This window comes from Myotis lucifugus, unplaced genomic scaffold (assembly GCF_000147115.1).
Source record: "Myotis lucifugus unplaced genomic scaffold, Myoluc2.0 scaffold_66, whole genome shotgun sequence".
In the NCBI taxonomy this organism is placed as follows: Eukaryota; Metazoa; Chordata; class Mammalia; order Chiroptera; family Vespertilionidae; genus Myotis; species Myotis lucifugus.
Genome location: NW_005871114.1, coordinates 686,071 through 707,326, shown reverse-complemented (window position 1 = coordinate 707,326; position 21,256 = coordinate 686,071). Strand labels below are relative to the sequence as shown.

Below are 21,256 nucleotides of genomic sequence, written 5' to 3'. Positions count from 1 at the left end.
GTAGCGAAGTTACGGCTAATTACCATGTTTCTCTTTTATTAGATAGGATGGGACCACTGTCATATATGCAGTCCAACGTTGACCAAAATATGATTATGCAGTGAATGATTGTATTTTTTTTTTGGACTACATGAATGTAGACCCCATTAAAACAATTTTAAAATAAATTTTGTTTCTGTACCTCTTCACTAAAAAGCGCTCCTGTATCCTTACGGTAGCCAGCATACAAGATGGACCCCAGTGATCCCCACCTCCTGGGATTCACACTCTTGTGTAATCCCCTCTCTCGCTATACCAGGAAGGTCTGTGTGACAAATAACATGTGGCAAATGATATGTCACTTATAAAATTGGATTATAAAAGACAATGGTGTTTTTTTTCCCCTCTCCATTTCTCTTTTTCTCTCTCTCTTATCTTTTTACTCACTAGCTTTGAATGAAACCAGCTCCCATGTTGTGAGACACTCAGGCAACCTATGGAAAGATCCGTGTGATGAAGAACTGAAGCCTCTGACCAATAGCCAGTGATGAACGGAGACCTGTCAACACCATGTGAATGAGTTTGTAAATGGACACTCCCCATGCTGAGCCTTCAGATGAACCTGCAGTCCCAGCCACTTTCTTGACAGAAACCTCGTGAGGGAACCTTGAACCAGAACTACCCATCTAAACAGTTCCCAGATTCCTTCCCCAGAGGAACTCAGATGATAAATGTTTGTAGCTTTAGGAACTTAGGTTTGAGGTAGACTGTTACATATCAGTAGATAACTAATAAAACCATTACTTTTGGCTTTCTAAGAGCAAATTAAAAAATGGAAGTGTTAAAGATCAAAATTTAAGACTGGGAGCAGATAGGAGTTGCATGGAAGGCCTCTCAGCTGGCCTCTACTGAGAAGACAAATAGGTACAAGAACAAAAAAAGCAAATCAGTTCAAAAGGCAAAGGGTAGAGGTAGGGAATGAGTTCAGGAGTGATTGACTGAAGTCCATTTATATCAAATACTCAGGTGGAAATATACTGAACAAAATTAACTGGTGAATAAAATAGGTCCACAGGCATGGATGCATGGGACAGACTGACAGGTCTGGGGGTAAGGTGGGGGAGGGGAGAAGAGTTTTACCAAAGACCTTATATGCATAGCCACAGACAATATTGTGTTGAAGGCTTGGGGTAGGGCAGGAACTGGGTAGAGAAGGGCAAGGAGGTGGGGGATGAGGGACATCTGTAATATTGTCAACAATAGAAGAAAAAAAAAGGACTTTTTTTTTTTTGAAGCAGCTGAGGCAGAGAACAGCAGAACAGGAAGGTGGCAGGAAAAGCTTTACTGGACTAGGGTCCAAGAGGCTAGCATTTCATAAATCTACTGTGCTTCTAATTAGCTATTGGATCCTGGACTAGCTTCTTGAACTCTCTGAGGATTCAGTTTCCTTATCTAAAAAGGAGTTGGATAAGATGTTTATAAACTCTGCCATTAAAGTATTCTCTTTGCACAATGCTAGAGGCAGTAGCACTGCCTTGGGCAAATTATAATTTATACTGTTTCAGTGGTCTTGAGGGACAGAGGTATTGGCAGGGCATCTTCTTAGATTGGAAGCTTTTCACATGTATCATTTACTCAATAATTGTTTACTGAGTATTTCCTCTGTTCCAGGCATAATGTACTAGGTTTTAGGAGTGAAAATGGATTTAAAAGGTCAATGAGACATAATACCATTCCTCAGGAAACCAATGACACTCATTCTACCTGATCTGGCACTAACCCAACATCTGTTTTTTGGCTTAAGTAGAAAGGTTCCTCTTTCTTTTATCTATTTCTGAGATCCTTAGCTTCCAAATTCTTCATCTCTGGGACTTTTAAGCTTGAACATCTATTCTTTTATCTTCTCCACAGTACTGGCTTTGGAAGAAAGGGCATCTGGTAAGCCAAGGACTTTCCTGAGTTCTATTCATTTTAATAACTATGGAGAACATTATTCCCCTTTTAATGAACATTACACATCTTTTAATGGAACTTTAAGATTGCTTAATTGCTGTCACACCACAATGGTTGCTCAATCAACTGCAAATTTACTTAGATACACATTCATCATTTTAGCTACAAGATTGTATGACATTGAAACCTTTGTAAATTGATTTTCTGAAATCAATACACCCTCTGTATAAGGAATTCTCCAATACATCAAGCCACTAACCACACCCCAAAAAGAAGCAAATTTACTTTGGTAGTGTTTCTTAGTGAACATAATTGGTTCGTACTGACCACCACTTTGTCTCCTAAATGTACATAAAGCACAAGCTTTATAATTATCTACATTGTTTTTACATTATTAAAACATATAAATGACTGTTTCCAAAATTCACTCCTTTTCCCTTAAAAAAAACAACACCTTTTGTTCACCTTTGATCCTGATAGCTTTCTCTAGTTATCACATTTGTAGATGACAGAAAGATCCTCTCATTGACCTCTTGCTTTATCTCTTAGACATAAAACCGTCAATAAAACAAAAAAATTCAGATTTTAGAAGGATCCAAGATGGTGGCCGACAGGACGGCAGTGAGGAAGAGAGTGTGAGTGAGAGAGAGAAAGGGGAATGCGTGGATGGTGGGGGGTGTGAGTATGTGTGAGTGAGGGACAGTTATATTCCACAGGACTGTCCGGGACTGGCGAATCAGGCTCCCCTAGCCAGGCAGCCTCTACTACCGCTGAAATCTCTCCCAGGATGGCCGACTCTGCTGCACAGACCACACCATCTTGAAAGGGAAAGCAGCTGTGACTTGGAGCCCAGCCTCACCTCCACCCGGGGAGACCTCAAACACCACCCGGGACCCCACAGCCACACCGGCCAGGGACCAGCTATCTCAGCTGCAAACCCACCAACACCAATACTCCAGCCTCCCCTGCTGCAGGCTCCTAAAAAGTTTGTCCAGGGGGAGACAAAATGGTGGCTGAATAGGCAGACGGGTCCTGCGCCTTCTCAGAGAAGATTGAAGAAACAGGTGAATCAAATAACATCCATCTGGAATTGGCGAATTAAACACAGCTGGCAAGACAATCCGTAGATAGAAAGGTCAGAGGTCGCCTGGAGAGAGGTGGGTTTGGGGATCTGGGCTGGAGGGAGAAACACATGCAGCCGGGACTAGAGTCTCAGAGGGAGACTGCATTTCATCAAATCCGAGTCCCTTGTGGAAAGTATAGCGCTCCACTGTGGAAGGGGGTCCACAGGGCTGCTGGCAGCGGGGACTCTAGATCTAAGCCCACAGCCGTGAGAGGCTGTGCCCAGAAAGGCAGCCTGAAGTTCTTCATGTCTTTATAATTTCCTTACTTTTATTCGCTAAACCCAGTGCATAGGATCTTTCAATTACAAACACTCACCGAGGCTGCGATGCAGGGGAAGGTGGTTTTGTGGAAGCTGGGAAGCAAAATAGGAAGAGACGATCAGGAAGCCAGCTCTGGGACAGTCCGATCCCTCCAATCCTGAAGACATTTTTCTCCTGAAGACCAGACACCTCCTAGCAGCGCAGCCACACCCAGCCTTGAGCTCAGCAGGGAAACAAAGATTCTAAATACCCCCAGGGAGCCCTTGGGAACTGGGTTGAGGGGCCATTGGATCCCGAAACTAATACAGAAACACCACCACCTAGAGGCCATGTCAGAAATAGACGCTTGTGTAAATAAGACTGAAAGCAGGCAGAAAAAACAAAGTGGGCAGATTGATCCCGCCTGCCTGAAACTAAGGTTGTGGCGTCTGACACAGAGGAGTGGTGGATCACTGGGAACTTCAAAACGGTGCTGACTACCTAACAGGAAACAGAGACGTGGCAGGCAGAACATAGAGAGGGTCTTAAGCCAGCCCCCATGGGACATTAAAACAAAGCTGAAGTGAACAAACTTCACCACTTCACTTTTTTATTTTTTACTTAAGAAACTAAATTTTTTTTATGTTTTTCTCTTTTCTTCATTTTATTTTTTTATTATTTTTATTTATTTTTTTAAACTTTCATTTTTTTGCAATGGATTATTTTGTTTTAATGTTAAATAATAAGAATATAGGAAAAATTCTATTGAATAATACAATTGAGCCACAGAGTGAACTTGTAAGACTTTAACAAAGAAGGTCTAGAGAAAAAAATCCTTTTGGATGAGAATAATAATTAATATTTATGGACTGAAAACATCCTTGACAATAGTCATCATATAGGTTTGAGGTAAAGGTGGTGGCATAATCCTCCAAAAGAATATTTCTGACATAAAAAGGAACAGAATGTGGAAAAGGATGTTCCAACTATCTCCTCCATTCACGCCCCAAGTTTGCACAGACTGCTCTGCTATTCCTGCCTTTCCTGTTTTAATTTCTTCTCAGTGGACCATTGAGAAAACAGAAATGGTGATACTGAACCAGATATAAACAATTTCCAAAGAAGACCTTAATAAATAGCTTCAAAACAAGCATTTTTAGGCTCTAGCCATTATCTATTGGTAAATATGCATTTGTTGGCTTCTTTTTCCTTGGACAGTCAAGTCTTGAAAGTTTCAGATGTTGTCCTCCAGAACTTCAGAGTATTAAAGAATGGATTTCACTTAGCTGCTTCATATTCTGGTGACTACTCTACAATATAAATTTAGTCTTCATAGATTTACAAATATATTTTCATAGCAGTAAGTCTGTATCCATTATTATGAAGTTTGCTTTCAAGGGAATTTGATGTTCCATCATGAGTTAAATTATTTGTTCCCAAAGTAACTTCATTTGAAAGATGTCATAAAGTTCCTAGATCTCTATTAAAATTCAAGCCATTCTGTCATGTAAATACAGTTAGATGGTGAAATCTCATCACCTTCCTGGCAGTTGTCAAAAACCGGACAGAGTCCACAGGGGTCCTGAACCAAGCCCATATATGGGATGATTGGATTGACTGCTCTGTACAGTTTCATGTGTCCGTCTATACTACCAACTGTGCCTTCCTTTGCTGCGATGATAGTCATCTCCACTTTCCCATCATATGAGTGTATTCAAAATGGTTTCAATTCCTCCATGGACAACTCTACCTAATTCACAGATATATTTCCACACTTCGTGTGATGAAGCAAATGAACTATTTTTTTGTATCATTGAATTGTTTGCTTTCTTGGGCTGTTTCTGCCTAGGACTGTAGGAACTTAAAACACTGTTGGTTAAGTACCTCTACAAATTCAGATTCAAAATCCTGGTCACTGTACCAGGCTTCACCAGTCACAGACTAGTCAGGCTGCAGGTTGTGAAGCATATACACCTTTTTTTTTTTTTTTTGAGGCTGCTACAGACTTAACAGCTTTGATAAGCTTTATAACTTTCCAAATTCTTAAAAATTTTGTTAATTTCTGTTAATGGCAAATTACTTTTATACCGGATATCTCTGCTCCATATTTCTTTATTTCCTGCATCCTCTATGATCCGATATACTAGTTTTTCTTGGTTGTCTGGTCCCTTCATTTTACCAGCATTCTGAGAATCCTTTATTCTATACAGAAGGCCTGTATTGCTCCTTAAGAGATCCAACTGACCCATAGACAATAGTCTATTGATTGCCACTGCCCGCTGCTGAGCTTCTATATGAGGCATTTCATTTTGAATTACTTGGTCTGTGATTCCATGAGGGAACTGGTGACATAATTCTATAATCCTGTTTTCTATTTCTACTGGATCCACGTCAGGTGGCTGCAGCTTCACTTTCACCTCAGCCATGAGAACGCGTTTCCTATCCCCAACCTTTCATTTTTTTTAATCTTTTTTTTTGGATTAGAGTATTACATTCTTTTATTCTTTTTATCATTATTTTACTCTATCTCATATTTTCCTTTATGCCAACGCTTTCTTCCTCACTTCTTGCTTTTTCATCCTGTTTCTCTTCTGTCCCTGCTTTAGTTTTTCTCTCTCCTTTCTTTTTACTCCTTGTTAAAAATTGATATTCTTTATCTGCCTTATTGATGCATTACTAGTATAATAGTCTCTGTTGGCTTACTCATATATCTAATTTCATCTCACCTGTTTCAAGTCCATGCACCCTTTTCTTTTCTCTTTCTTTGCTAATTTTTTTCCTTGTTGTTGTTGTTTGTTTGATTGTTAGTTCTTGTTTATTTTTATTTTTTTATTTTATGCTTTTGTTTTTCCTCTCCTCACCTGTTCTCTTCTTCTACTAATAGCTTAATTAGTTTCACTCACCAAAATCAGGCCTATCTGCTCTCTAGTCTCCTTTTCCAAAAATAGACGAATATATAGATAAAGGGGAAAAATTATATATGTATATACATATATATATATTCTTTTGTATATATTTTTATTATTTTTAAAATTATTTTTTGAGTATTTTGTTTTTTACTTTTCTTCTTATACACTCACTACAGGCCTGGTGCATGAATTCATGCACAGGTGCGGTCCAGCTGGCCCACCTCAATAGGGGCCGATCAAGCGGGGCCAGCCGGGGTGAGGGGATGCAGGAGGTTGTCCAACTGGCCCTGCCCCCTGGTCAAACTCCCAGTCGAACTCCCAGTCAAGGGGACAATTTGCATATTATACTTTTATTATATAGGATTTTCTTTCTACCTCCTCTATACTGAATCATGGCCATTCCCCCAATCATTCAATGCCTTTACCTTACCTTCTAGAAATAAGCCCTGCCTCTTCAGATTCAGCTCCCCTCCTTTTTTTCTAGGTGGTTGTTGTTTGCATTTTTTTGGATTAGCTGTTGGTTTTGTGGAGTTTTCTCCCCATATATGTATATTTCTTTCCCCTTCTTTTTTCTTCTTTTTCTGTTCTCTCTTACCTTTTCCCTTTTCTCAATATCATTTTTGCACAGTTTTCTCTCCCCTAAGTCTCTTTTCTCTGGTGGTCACCTTTATTTGGAGTTATTGGTATCATGAATACATTTGTTTTTTGTTCCATGTCGTGTCTTATTGAGTTGCATTTTGTGCCTTTTGGTCAACGCAGTAGAGAAGAGTGAAAATGAGGAGAAAAATAAACAGCCCTCATATGAAAGAAAAGGAGGAATCACTGGAAAAGGAAGTAAAGGAAATGGAGGCAAGCAATTTGTCAGAGAAAGAATTCAGAGCGGAGGAACCAAGATGGCGGCATAGGTTAACGCCGGAGTTTGCTGCCTCGAACAACCACTTCAAAAATACAACTAAAAGACGGAACGGACATCACCCAGAACCACAGGAATGCTGGCTGAGGAGAGATTCTACAACTAGAAGGAAAGAGAAATCCATACCGAGACTCAGAGGAGGCGCAGTGCAGAGGTGAAATACTAAGGTTCGGAGTGCATGTGGAGCGGGCCGGCGGCGGAGGGCGTGGTTGCTGTTTTCAATCGGGAGGGAGTTTCAGACTCTGAGCTCCAGATCCGGGAGAGTCTCTAGGGACCCAGACTCAAATGGGAGAAGCGGGAAGGCAGCTTTCTCTCCGAGGTTTGCAGCGGTTGCAGAGCCGCTGGGGACGGAACTGAGAGCAGCCATAACTGCTCCCTCCGCCCGCCCTGTAGATCCCCTGGGACCCGCCCCGCCCAAGCCCTGCACAGAGGCATTTGCCGGATAGCCTCAGGCAAAGGCTAGATTAGCACCACCCTAGAGATTCAGCACAGAAGCTCTCCCACTGCAGACACAGCTGACTCTCATAGCCAGTTAGCCTGGAGGTCAATTCACCTCTAGTATTGCCGACAACAATTAAGGCTTAACTACAACAAGACTGCGCACAAAGACCACAAGGGGGTGCACCAAGAAAGCATAAAAAATGCGGAGACAAAAAAACATGACAGAAATGGAGGATATAGAGCTAAAAAACACACTTTTGAGGGCTTTCAATAATTTGCTAGAAACTGCCGATAAACTTGATGAGAGCCTCAAGAAATCTAATGAGACCCTCGATGTTGTGATAAAGAACCAACTGGAAATTAAGCATTCACTGACTGAAATAAAGAATATTATACAGACACCCAACAGCAGACCAGAGGAGCACAAGAATCAAGTCAAAGATTTGAAATGCGAAGAAGCAAAAAACACCCAACCGGAAAAGCAAAATGAAAAAAGAATCCGAAAATACGAAGATAGTGTCAGGAGCCTCTGGGACAGTTTCAAACGCACCAACATCAGAATTATAGGGGTGCCAGAAGATGAGAGACAGCAAGATATTGAAAACCTATTTGAAGAAATAATGACAGAAAACTTCCCCCACCTGGTGAAAGAAATGGACTTACAAGTCCAAGAAGCACAGAGAACCCCAAACAAAAGGAATCCAAAGAGGACAACACCAAGACACATCATAATTAAAATGCCAAGAGCAAAAGACAAAGAGAGAATCTTAAAAGCAGCAAGAGAAAGAGACTCAATTACCTACAAGGGAATACCCATACGACTGTCAGCTGATTGCTCAACAGAAACTTTGCAGGCCAGAAGGGAATGGCAAGAAATATTCAAAGTGATGAATACCAAGAACCTACAACCAAGATTACTTTATCCAGCAAAGCTATCATTCAGAATTGAAGGTCAGATAAAGAGCTTCACAGATAAGGAAAAACTAAAGGAGTTCATCACCACTAAACCAGTATTATATGAAATGCTGGAAGGTATCTTTAAGAAGAGGAAGAAGAAGAAAAAGGTAAAGATACAAATTATGAACAACAAACATGCATCTATCAACAAGTGAATCTGAGAATCAAGTGAATAAATAATCTGATGTACAGAATGAACTGGTGATTATAGTGAATCAGGGACATAGAAAGGGAGTGGACTGACTATTCTTGGGGGGTAAAGGGGAGTGGGAGATGCGGGAAGAGACTGGACAAAAATCGTGCACCTATGGATGAGGACAGTGGGTGGGGAGTGAGGGCGGAGGGTGGGGCGGGAACTGGGAGGAGGAGAGTTATGGGGGGGAAAAAAAGAGGAACAAATGTAATCTGAACAATAAAGATTTAATTAAAAAAAAAAGAAAGAATTCAGAGCAATGGTCATAAGGACACTGAAAAGGAGGAAGACAAATTCAACATGTGTAGCTGCAATAAAGAACACAACAGAAAGCATCAACAGCAGACTAGAAGAAGCTGAGGACCGCATCAGTGAGCTAGAAGACAAGGTTGGAAAAAACACCCAAGAAGAGCAGCAACTGGAAAAAAAACAAAAAACTTAAAAAACAGGAAGAGAGCCTAAGGGAGCTTTGGGACAACAAAAAACAAAACAACATCCACATAATAGGGGGGTCAGAAGGAGAGGAAACTGAGCAAAGAATAGAAAACCTGTTTGAAGAAATAATGACAGAAAACTTCCCTGATATTGGGAAGAAAAAACCCACACAAGTCCAAGAAATACACAGAGTCCAAAACAAGATGAAACCAAAAAGACTGACACCAAGACACATCATAATTAAATTGCCAAACACCAATGACAAAGTAAGAATCTTAAAAGCTGCCCGAGAGAGCCAGAAAGTTACCTACAAGGGATCTCTCATCAGACTATCAACTGATTTCTCAACAGAAACACATCAGGCCAGAAGGAAATGGAATGAAATATACAAAGTGATGCAAAGCAAGGGACTGAATCCAAGAATACTATACCCAGCAAGGCTATCATTCAAAACTAAAGGTGAAATCAGAAGCTTCACAGACAAAAAAAGGGCTAAGGGAGTTTATTACCACCAAACCAGCAATGCAAGAAATGCTAAAGGGACTGCTGTAAAAAGAAGAAATAGGAAGGGTAGAAGGAACACAGGCATAAAGAATAAAAATGGTGACAAACAAGTACCTATCAATAATAACCTTAAATGTAAATGGATTAAATGCTCCAAACAAAAGACATAGGTAGCTGAATGAATAAGAAAACATGGCCCATATATCTGCTGTCTACAAGAGACCCACCTCAGAACAAAGGACTCACAAGGCTGATAATGAAGGAATGGGGAAAAAATTTTCAAGCGAATGGAAATGAAAAAAAAAAGGTGGGATAGCAATACTTATATCTGACAAATCAGACCTCAAAGTGAAGGCCATAATAAGAGATAAGGAAGGCCACTTCATAATACTAAAGGGAGCAATTCAACAAGAGGATATAACTCTGGTAAACATATATGCACCCAATACAGGAGCACCCAAATATATTAAAAATAACTTCTGGAAGATATCAAGGGAGAGATTGACAGCAATACAGTCAGAGTAGGGGACTTTACTACCCCATTGACACCATTGGATAAATCCTCTAAACAAAAAATCAGCAAAGAAACATCAATCCTAACTGACTAACTAGATCAGATGGAATTAATTGACATCTTCAGAACATTTCACCCCAAAGCTACAGAATATACATTCTTCTCAAGTGCACACAGGGCATTTTCAAAGATAGACCACATATTGGGACACAGGCAAAGTCTCTTCAAATTCAAGAAGATAGAAATCATATCAAGCACTTCTCAGATCACAATAGCATAAAATTAGAAATCAATTACAATAAAAACAATGAAAAAAAATCAAACACTTGGAGGCTAAATAGCATGCTATTAAACAATGATTGGGTTATCAAAGAAGAAATAAAAATCATCCTGGTAACAAACACAATGAAAACACAACAATCCAAAATCTATGGGACACAGTGAAAGCAGTCTTGAGAGGGAAGTTCATAGCTCAACAGGCCTACCTCAAAAAACAAGAAAAAATGGTAATAAATTATCTAACCCTACAACTCAAAGAATTAGAAAGAGAGCAACAAGAAAAGCTCAGAGTAAACAGAAGGAAGGAAATAATAAAGATCAGAGCAGAAATAAATGACATAGAGACCAAAAAAGCAATATAAAAGATCAGTAAAACCAAGAGCTGGTTCTTTGAAAGGATAAACAAGATTGATGAATCTCTAGCCAAGCTCACCAAGAAGCAAAGAGAGAGGACCCAAATAAACAAAATCAGAAATGAAAGAGATGGAGTAACAACTGACCCCACAGAAAAAGAAAGGATTATGAAAAAATACTATGAACAACTCTATTCCAACAAACTGGACAGCCTAAATGAAGTGGACATATTCTTAGAAAAATACAAGCTTCCAAAACTCAATCAGGAAGAATCAAAGAACCTGAATAGGCCGAAAACTACTGATGAAATTGAAGCAGTAATAAAAAATCTTCCAGCAAACAAAAGCCCTGGTCCAGACGGCTTTACAGGGGAGTTCTACCAAGCATTCAAAGAAGAACTAAAATCTATCCTCCTCAGACTGTTCCAAAAAATTCAAGAGCAAGGCACACTTCCAAGCTCTTTCTATGAAGCCAGCATTACCCTAATTCCAAAACCAGATAAAGACACCACAAAGAAAGAGAATACAGGCCAATATCCTTGATGAACATAGATGCCAAAATCCTCAACAAAATTCTAGCAAATCGGATCCAGCATTACATTAGAAACATCATACACCATGACCAAGTGGGATTTATTCTGGGGATGCAAGGATGGTACAATATCCACAAATTAATAAATGTGATACATCACATAAACAAATTCAGAGACAAAAATCACATAATCATATCAATCGATGCAGAAGAAGCATTTGACAAAATCCAACACCCTTCCTTGATAAAAACTCTCTGCAAAGTGGGAATAGAGGGATCATACCTCAACATACTAAAAGCCTTATATGACAAACCTACAGGCAACATCATACTTAATGGGCAAAAACTAAATTCATTTCCCCTAAGAATAGGAACAAGACAGGGATGCCCACTTTCACCACTCCTGTTCAATATAGAACTGGAAGTGCTAGATATATCTATCAGACAAAATGAAGAAATAAAAGGCATCCAAATTGGAAAAGAAGTAAAACTGTCCTTATTCGTAGATGACATGATACTGTACATAGAAAACCCCCAAAGACTCCATCAAAAAAAATACTAGATTTAATAAATGAGTTTGGTAATGTAGCAGAATACAAAATTAACATCCAGAAATCTATGGCTTTTTTATGCACCAATAATGAACTCACAGAAAAAGAAACTAAAAATACAATCCCATTTACCATTGCACCAAAATAATAATAATAATAATAATAATAATAATAATAATAAACCTAGGAATAAACTTAACTAAGGCAGTAAAAGACCTGTACTTGAAAAACTACAGGACATTGAAAAAAGAGATAGAGGAAGACAAACAAATGGAAGAACCTACCATGTTCATGGATTGGTAGAATCAACATCATTAAAATGTCTATACTACCCAAAGCGATCTATAGATTCAATGCAATACCCATTAAGATACCAACGGCATATTTCACAGATCTAAAACAATCTCTCCAAAAATTCATATGGAATAAAAAAGACCCTGAATAGCCGCAGCAAACCTGTGAAAGAAGAACAAATTTGGAGGGATCACAATACCAGATATCAAGCTATATTACTAAGCCATGGTCGTGGTCTCCTTTTTCTCCTTTCTTTCTCCTTTCTCTTTCCTCCTTTCTCCTTTCTCATTCCTTTCTCCTTTCTCCCTTCTTTTTCCTTTCTTTCTCCTTTCTCCTTCCTTTCTCCTTTTGCCTTTCTTTCTCCTTTCTCCTTCTTCTTCCTCCTCCTCCTTCTCCTCCTCCTTCTTCTTCTTCTTCTTCCTCCTCCTCCTCCTTCTTCTCCTTCTCCTTCCCCCTTCCTCCTCTTCTTCTTCCTCCTCTTTCTCTTCTTCTTCCTTCTTCCTCCTCCTCCTTTTCTTCTTCTTCTTCTTCTTCTTCTTCTTCTTCTTCTTCTTCTTCTCCTCCTCCTCCTCCTCCTCCTCCTCTTCCTCCTCCTCCTTCCTTCTTCTTCTTCTGCCTCCTCCTCCTTCTCCTTCTCCTCCCCCCTCTCCCTCTTCTTCTTCTTCCTCTTTCTCTTCTTCTTCCTTCCCCCTTCCTCCTCCTCCTCCTCCTCCTCCTCCTCCTCCTCCTCTTCTTCTTCTTCCTCTTCTTCCTTCTTCCTTCCTCCTTCTTCCTCTTACTCCTTCTTCTCCTTCTCCTTCTTCTTTTTTTCTTTAAAGCCACAGTTCTCAAAACTGCCTGGTACTGGCACAAGAACAGACATACAGACCAATGAAACAGAACAGAGAAGCCAGAAATAGACCTAAGCCATTTTGCTCAATTAATATTTGACAAAGGAGGCAAGAGCATACAATGGAGTCAAGACAGTCTCTTCAATAAATGGTGCTGGGAAATTTGGTAAGATACATGCAAAAAATGAAACTAGACCACCAACTTACACCATACACAAAAATAAACTCAAAATGGTCAAAGGACTTAAATGTAAGATGGTAAACCATAAAAATCTTGGAAGACACCATAGGCAACAAAATATTGGATATATGTCGTAGCAATATCTTTCCAATACAGCTCCAAAGGCAATGGAAACTAAGGAGAAAATAAACAAATGCTACTACATCAAAATAAAATCTTCTGCACAGCAAAAGAAATCATCAACAAAACAACAAGAAAGCCCACTGCATGGGAGAACATATTTTCCAATGCTATTTCAGATAAGGGTTTAATGTCCAAAATTTACAGAGAACTCATACAACTTAACAAAAGGAAGATAAACAATCCAATCAAAAAATGGGCAAAGGACCTAAATAGACACATTTTGAAAGAGGACACACAGAAGACCGAGAGACATATGAAAACATGCTCAAAGTCACTAATCATCCAAAAGATGCAAATCAAAACAACAATGAGGTACCATCTCACACCTGTCAGAATGGCTATCATCAATAAATCAACAAACGACAAGTGCTGGTGAGGATGTGGAGAAAAAGGAACCCTTGTGCACTGCTGGTGGGAATGCAGACTGGTGCAGCCACTGTGGAAAACAGTATGGAGTTTCCTCAAAAAGTTAAAAATGGAACTCCCATTTGACCCAGTAATCCCACTTCTAGGAATATATTCCAAGAAACCAGAAATGCCAATCAAAAAGGATATATGCATCCTTATGTTCATAGCAGCACAATTTACAATAGCTAAGATTTAGAAACAGCCTAAGTGCCCATCAGCAGATGAGTGGATTAAAAAACAGTGGTACATCTACACAATGGAATGCTACACTGCTATGAAAAAAAAAGGAACTTTTATCCTTTGCCACAGCATGGATGGAACTGGAGAGCATTATGCTAAGCGAAATAAGCCAGTTGAAGGAAGATAAATATCACATGATCTCACTCATATGTGGGATATAATGATGAACATTAACTGGTGAAGAAAAATAGATCCAGAGACAAGGGGCAGGGGAGGGGGCTTTAAAGATCAACCAAAGGACTTGTATGTATGCATATTAGCATAACCAACTGACACAGACCCTGGAACAGTGGGGCCTGCCCTCGGGGGTGGGAGTGTATGTGTGGGGCCAATTGGGGAAAAAGGAGACATATGTAATACTTTAAACAATAAAAAGAAAAAAGAAAACATAAGATGCACTGTCTTTCACAGACACTAGCTTCTAGTAGCCATCACAATAGTTGTCACAATTACTATAATTTGCTTTGTTCAGCTTTGTAATATGTATTAGAAAGCATTTTTCACATCCTTTTTCTGGTCAGACTACTAATATCTGTACCCAGTCAATGTTAGACAATTAAATAATACTTTTATTTGAAAGGAATTATAAATCCTCTAGAAACAGAGGCTCTGGAGAGTAAAGGGGTTTGTCCAAGGTCATAGTGCTGGGCAGATAAAGAGGTCAAAGTTCTTGATACTGAAAGCGTCTCACATTGCAATACAACATCTCACCCTCATCACAATTTCAAGTGCAATTGAAACTTCCCTTCTCCTTTTACCCTCAGCCAAATGCTCCTTCCATGTTAAAAAGTATTTATTGAAAACTAGTAATTTATTGAGTCTAGTAATTGCCTATTTGTGAACAATTTTTTGCTAGTACAACCTATCTTTAATCCAGTACACAACTAAGAATCTACAATACAACATTATCAATAACAGCCAAAAATTAATTATTTTATATTAAACTGTAAAATCCAACCAATAAAGGGGGAAGTACAATATAAATTATGATATATCAACATAATGGAATAATAGATAGCCATTATGTTATTCTGATTGTTACCTAGAAAGATAGGAAATGTTTATTACATAAATATTGAAAGCAGGATACAAAGTACAAGTAAATACAATGATTAATTCTGTAGATGTTTTGGGCTTGGCAGGAAATATGCAAAAATACACTCAGTAAATGAGATTGTGGGAAATTTGTTTTCTTCCTCAAAATTTTTCTTTAATCTTATATTGATTGTTGTCAATGTCCAAACCCTTTTTAGATAAAATGTAATGGTACCTTAAGAGAGACAATTAGATAATACTAACCTCTTATTTTACATTTACCATTCACGTTTACCAAACGTTGTAACATTTCTCACTCATAGAAAAAATAGCAATATAAACCAAGTACGTTAGAAGAATTTTATTACTAACTCTCATAATAATCCTTCAGAAAAGGTGTGATGCCTCCCACAAACACACACATTATATCCAGGTAGTTTTGTTGAGTATTGCCAAAAGTAGGCCTCTGCCTTATCCCACAACCAATGAAACCCAATCAGTCTTTCCTTGGCATTTATTAAATTAGACCTTGGGAAAGAAATTCAGTCCCTCTTTGGTGGCTAAACTGTGTCTGAGATGGAAGAAATAGGAGCATCTGGTAACCAAGTTTGTAACCATGTGAAAGAAACCATACTGAGAAAATGAAGCTGACCAGAAAGTAGTAGCTCAGAGATGGAAAGGGACAGACAGTTCTTATGACATTGGTGTCAGTAATCCCTGAGTCTCAATTGCACCCCTTTCTGGAGTTATCTCACACAAAAATTTTCTACTTTTCATGCCTGCCTAAATTATTGTTAGATGGGTTTCTGTCATTTTAAATAAAAAGGTCATGCCTAATATAGCAGATATTATTATTCCCGTTTTACACCTAGGAAATCTAAAATTCAGAAAAATTAAGTAAGATTACAAAGTTAGTAAGCTTTGGCTTTGAAGCACTACTTTTTCTATAAAGACAAGTTGCATTCATGGAAGAAAAAAAGGCAGCTAAAGGAAAAAGATACAAAAAGGGAAAACATAAAATAGAAAGGTATAAGTACGTCAAATGGAGAAAAATGAAAGTTTTTAAAAAACTGTATACATACGTTAGCACACACACAGAATTTATGCCCAGTTGAAACTGAGAAAAGAGCAAGTATTTCTAATATTAGGTTAGGAAAACCGAACAATTGAAAAATTATATTAACAGCTGATTCCATCTTTTTTCTTTTTACTTTTTATCTATATTGTATCCAAAAGCAGCTTAACTGAGCCTTTTGCCTTAGGGTCTCCTACATGAGTCTCTCCATAGAGCATAAAATATATAATAAGAAAGCAAAGAACAATGCCAGAGAGAATCTTAGCAAGAGTTAATTCATGATCTTTTGTAACCTAGACATAAAGTGACTTTTCATATCCTATTCTTCAGAAGCAAGTCACTAGGCCCAGCCCACACTTAATAATTATCCAATGGCATGAATATTAGGAGTGGGGGATCACTGGGAATCATCTCAGAAGCTACCTGCCACTCGAGTGGTAGCTGAAATGATGATGCATCTTATAATGGACAAAGTCTTAGATTCACTGAAATACAGTAGGAAGAACTCAGTAAATATTTCTTGAATGGTTAAAATGAATGAAAAAGATAAAATAACACTGTCCTTTTTCACATAATCAATGATAATTTTCCTGCTGTGTTATCAATATTTCCAAGTGTTTCTGTCACTGTGACTATACCAACTTCCTTCAAATTGATTTTCTAAAACCACAATCACAGAAACAATATAATTGTTTTACATCTGCTGGCAGAATGTACCAGCACCTTTTTTTAGTGCAATATTAACATGTGCTAACCCAATAAACAAATCAACATTCCCATCTCAAATAACTCATTCAAGAGGATAAGCAATTCAAATGATTAGTCATGAGCTAACAATATGCTCCCTCTTCACAAAGACCACTGTGATTCTCAGCCCACTGAGAAGTAAGACTTTTTTCCCCTTTACTTGTTCTACTATTGACATCACTGTTTACACATGCACTGACCTCTGTCTAGCTTTCTGCACCATCTTTTATAAGGGCTGTAATAAAGGAAAGTTCATGTGAAGGCTATCTAAGCCAGGCAGGCCTGTATATACAAGTGACGAAGTGGTAGTTAGCCCCTTTTGCGTTCTACTAATTAAACTAGAGAAGGAAGAAGGGTTCAAAATGAAGAAGGTGAGAGAGCCATTTTATAAGCATTAGGAGACAAACACTAACTCCTTTTCTTTTTCAAACCAAAGCATACTGCAATACCCTTGTCTGAACAACAATAGTTTGACTACAGAAATACCACAGTCCTGGCTCTATTGAAGAAGAAAAGCAAAGTATTTTCATCTTAATTGGTAACATTAAGATATGCTGATCATTTTTATAGAGTTATTTTGTTTGTTTGTTTTTCAAGAAAACGTATGTCTTTGTGAAGAAATGACAAAGTCAGCATACGTGGAGCCTTTGGACTAGATGTTCTTCCAAGAAAGTCTCCCTCCTTTGTATGCAAGAAAAGGGTCTGCTTTGGAGAAGCACCAGGGAAGTGACAAAAAAAATAATACATGAGGTATAATATTTGGCCACATTGTGCACAGGGCTAGGAGGAAAGATTCAAAAAAGCCAAATGTAGCTGACTTCAAACAGCTTAAGAAGACAGATAAACTGAGTGTGCAGAAAACCTGACAGTAGGTTTACTGGAAAACAGGGATTTTGAAGATGTTTTAAAAGACTTGGTGTCTATGAGGGTCTCTTAATCTCATAGGAATTCTGCATGCTGTTTTTCATACTTGTAAGATCCCAAGGGCAGGAACAGAGCATTATTTCTCTGTGTATTTCCAAATATAGTGTCCTTTACAGGAGGTGCCTAGTAAATTATATTATTGTAAATTATATTTATTGCCTACTTACTAATATATAAACAGATTCTCTGCTACAAGCTTAACATAGATTATCCAACTAAATCTCTACATCCCTTTGAATAATTATCATCATAAACCCCACCTTACAAATGAGACAATGAAGGCTTAGAGATCTTGCTCAAATTCATATAGCTATAATCTGTAGAGCCAAGATTTAAGCCTAGGTAGCTGATTCCAAAGCCTTAGCCACTCTTAACCCTACACCAAATGACTGCTGACTTCAATTGCTGCTCTTAGTTCCAGAGAGGGATCTTCCTGATTCTGTTTTACAGGATTCTATTTTTCACAAGTCATGCACAGAAAATAATAATCTATTGTCAGAGGTGGGCTCCCCTTCACAAGTGAGGTACTAAGAAGGTCACGTCTTTCTCTCATACCCCAACAACACCTCATATATGAAAAGAGGGAGGTCAAGAAAGCCAAGGGCCATTGAGGAAGGATTCCTTGCTCGTGTGTGTGTGTGTGTGTGTGTGTGTGTGTGTGTGTTAGTTGGGGGAAATGGGCCAGGATGGGGTGGAGAAGAGTGGTAGATGGGCTGTAACAAATGTCACTGGAAAATCCCTATGCCCTCAGGGTTAACTTGTCACTCATTCACAACTCTATGTGAATTACTTTGATCAGTTTGCCTTCCTTTTAGGGACTGAAAGAATTCCTGCCACTTTTGCCAAAGAAAACGGCCAGCCACTGAGGGCAAAGGCTCTGACAATCAAGTAGTTGTATTCATCAGCTCAGAATAACAAAATACCAAATACTAGGTGGCTTACACATAGAAACTTATTTTCTCACAGTTCTGGAGGCTGGAAGTCCAAGATCAGAGTGCCAGGATGGTCAGATTCTTGTGAGAACTCTCTTCCTGGCTTGCAGATAGCCTCCTTCTCTTTGTGTCCTCACACAGCTTTTACTCGGTATGTGTTCATGGAGAGAAAGAGAGACATTTCTTCTTCTTATCAGGCCACCAATTCTATAGGATTAGGATCCCACCCTTATGATTTTATTTAACCCTAATTACCTCTTAAAAGCCCTATCAAATACAGTTACATTGGAATTTAGAGCTTCAACATATGACTTTGCAGGGAACACAATTCAATCCAAAACAGTAGTGGGAGTAAGCTCTGACAAAGAATAATGACACCTAACCCACCCTTTCTGCCCCCTACCCACTTCTGGCAGAGCCCCAAATAAGTACAAGTCACTGGTATAGCTGCAAAAAGGTGCCAAAGGCTCCTGGTGGACAAGGGTAATATTTCTTAAACAGGAGAGCTGGGCTTCCTTCTGGTAGTGGGGTTGACCTGGCAGCTCTGAGATGCCCAATAAAAGGCTTCCACTGGAAGATCACAGTGGGAGTTAGAATTCATTTGGTGCTCCCTTGAGTCTTTCCACATGACTGGAACCTCGCTGTCTTGGCCTTATCCCACATGGACATGTCTAATCCAATTCTGCTGCTGTGACTGATCTTTTGGCCTTATCAATGCCTGCTTACCTCTCCATGCTTCTGTCTAACACAGCAGGGACCTGGGAAGACTCACATTTCACTGCACCAAACTGTGTTCACACTACCTGGGTCTGGCCTCTTCTACCCCAAACCCACGTCTGTGCACTGTGGTATCTTGTATTATCTACCTAGCCCTGCTTGATGCTGGTGGGCCCACATGCTTAAGAGCAAAAGGACACAGCCTCCACACTGAGGTAGTGGTAAGGATAGCATATTTTGGAGCTTGAGGAATTGGGGCAGATGCTTAGACAGCTGACTCATACTAATCTGGAGCATAACTAGGGAGTATAATAACAGGCATCAAAGAGGGAGTATAACATGCCATATGATAGAATGACTGTTTAAGAAAACAGGCTTTGGAGTCCTATATACCAGGGTCCTCATCTCAGATCTGCTAATTGGTCACAATGCAACATTAAAAACCTTACTTAATTTCTCTAAGCTTCAGCTTTTTCATCTCTAAACTGGGAATAGAATTCCTAAATTCACACGGTTTTGCCAGGATTAAAAAGATAATATAAGCAAAGTGCTGAGTATGGTATCAAATCTATACTAAGCATTCAATAAATAGTAGTTATTATTAATAAGAAAGAACATAGAGTTGGAGGAAAAGGGCAGTAAGCGTTTGCAAAGGGCCATGGGAAGTAAAGTAGGAAGGCCTACAATTTTCATTTCCTTTTCCATTCTATTGAGAGCCCTAGTGACACCATATATGTTACTAAAAATCATCTTGACTAAACACCAGTAATTGCTAGATACCAAGGTTTCCTAAAAATATGACAATTCAAGCAGTATTGGGGAGAATACAATGACTTTTAAGCTTTACCATCACCAATCCATTGAAATTGCTTTCTGACATTTCTAAAGGTTCTTTATTTCCTAAGTTTTCACTTTTCTGTAATAAAAAGGAAATCTTCAGATTGATTTTAATATAGATATTTTTCTATAGCTTTTGTAACTTTGGTTTAAGAAGTTTATTGATTCATATGAAAGAACATAATAAAAGAAACTGCTTCCTTCATTTTGAAACATAAGATGAGGTGAGTGTTGACGGTGCCCACACAGAAGAGACAGGCTCCACTTTTTCTACCTAATTCACCATTTACTGAGTACCCCTACATGCAAGCCCTGTGTGAATGCTGAGGAATGTTCTGAGGGAAAGCTGTGCTCTCCAGCTCTGTACTTGGAGTAATATCTTCTTACATTCTCCCTACATTTCCTTCTACTCTAGTAATCCTACTTGCCACCCCTTTCTCTGCAACAAAGCCATGAAACCTCTTTATCTTTCAAAATCTACCTTCACCATAATGGGTACAGAGGTCTCATTCTCACCTCTATGAGCACAGGGCATCATATGTTATCACCTCTTCTCAGAGATTCCCTATATATACTAAAACCATTTCATCCTGGGTATTCATTTTTCTCCCTTAAAACATTAGAAATATTTCAAAGTTGACAAGTGTCCCTTGGTTTCCAGCTACTTGCAAAATATTCTGAACATTTTTTCATACCACCAGTGGTTGGTTTTTATTCACTTTTAGGGAGATTTAATGTGGGGTTTTTATGCATGAAGTCAAAAGAGACAGCAAGCTGAATACCAGTCAGCAACATGTAGCTGCTGGGAACCTGGGAACATAACTCTACAAAGTACCAACCTTATTCCATAAATGAAATGAAAACCTTTTGTTCTATTTGAGGCAACAGTTATGAGGTGAGTACAACATAAACCTAGTATTTTCCACCTTCTTTAGCATGAATGTATAATTTACATTGTAGGGAAGCTAATAATAAC

The 21,256-nt window shown here is 38.8% G+C and overlaps 1 protein-coding gene and 1 pseudogene across 3 annotated transcripts in view; both read right to left on the bottom strand.

The window, feature by feature from the left end:
* Positions 1 to 21,256, bottom strand: part of HPSE2 (heparanase 2 (inactive)) — a 505,349-nt gene that overhangs the window by 303,550 nt on the left and 180,543 nt on the right. The window lies entirely within an intron of this gene.
* On the bottom strand, positions 4,780 to 5,722 carry LOC102423281 (annotated as a pseudogene).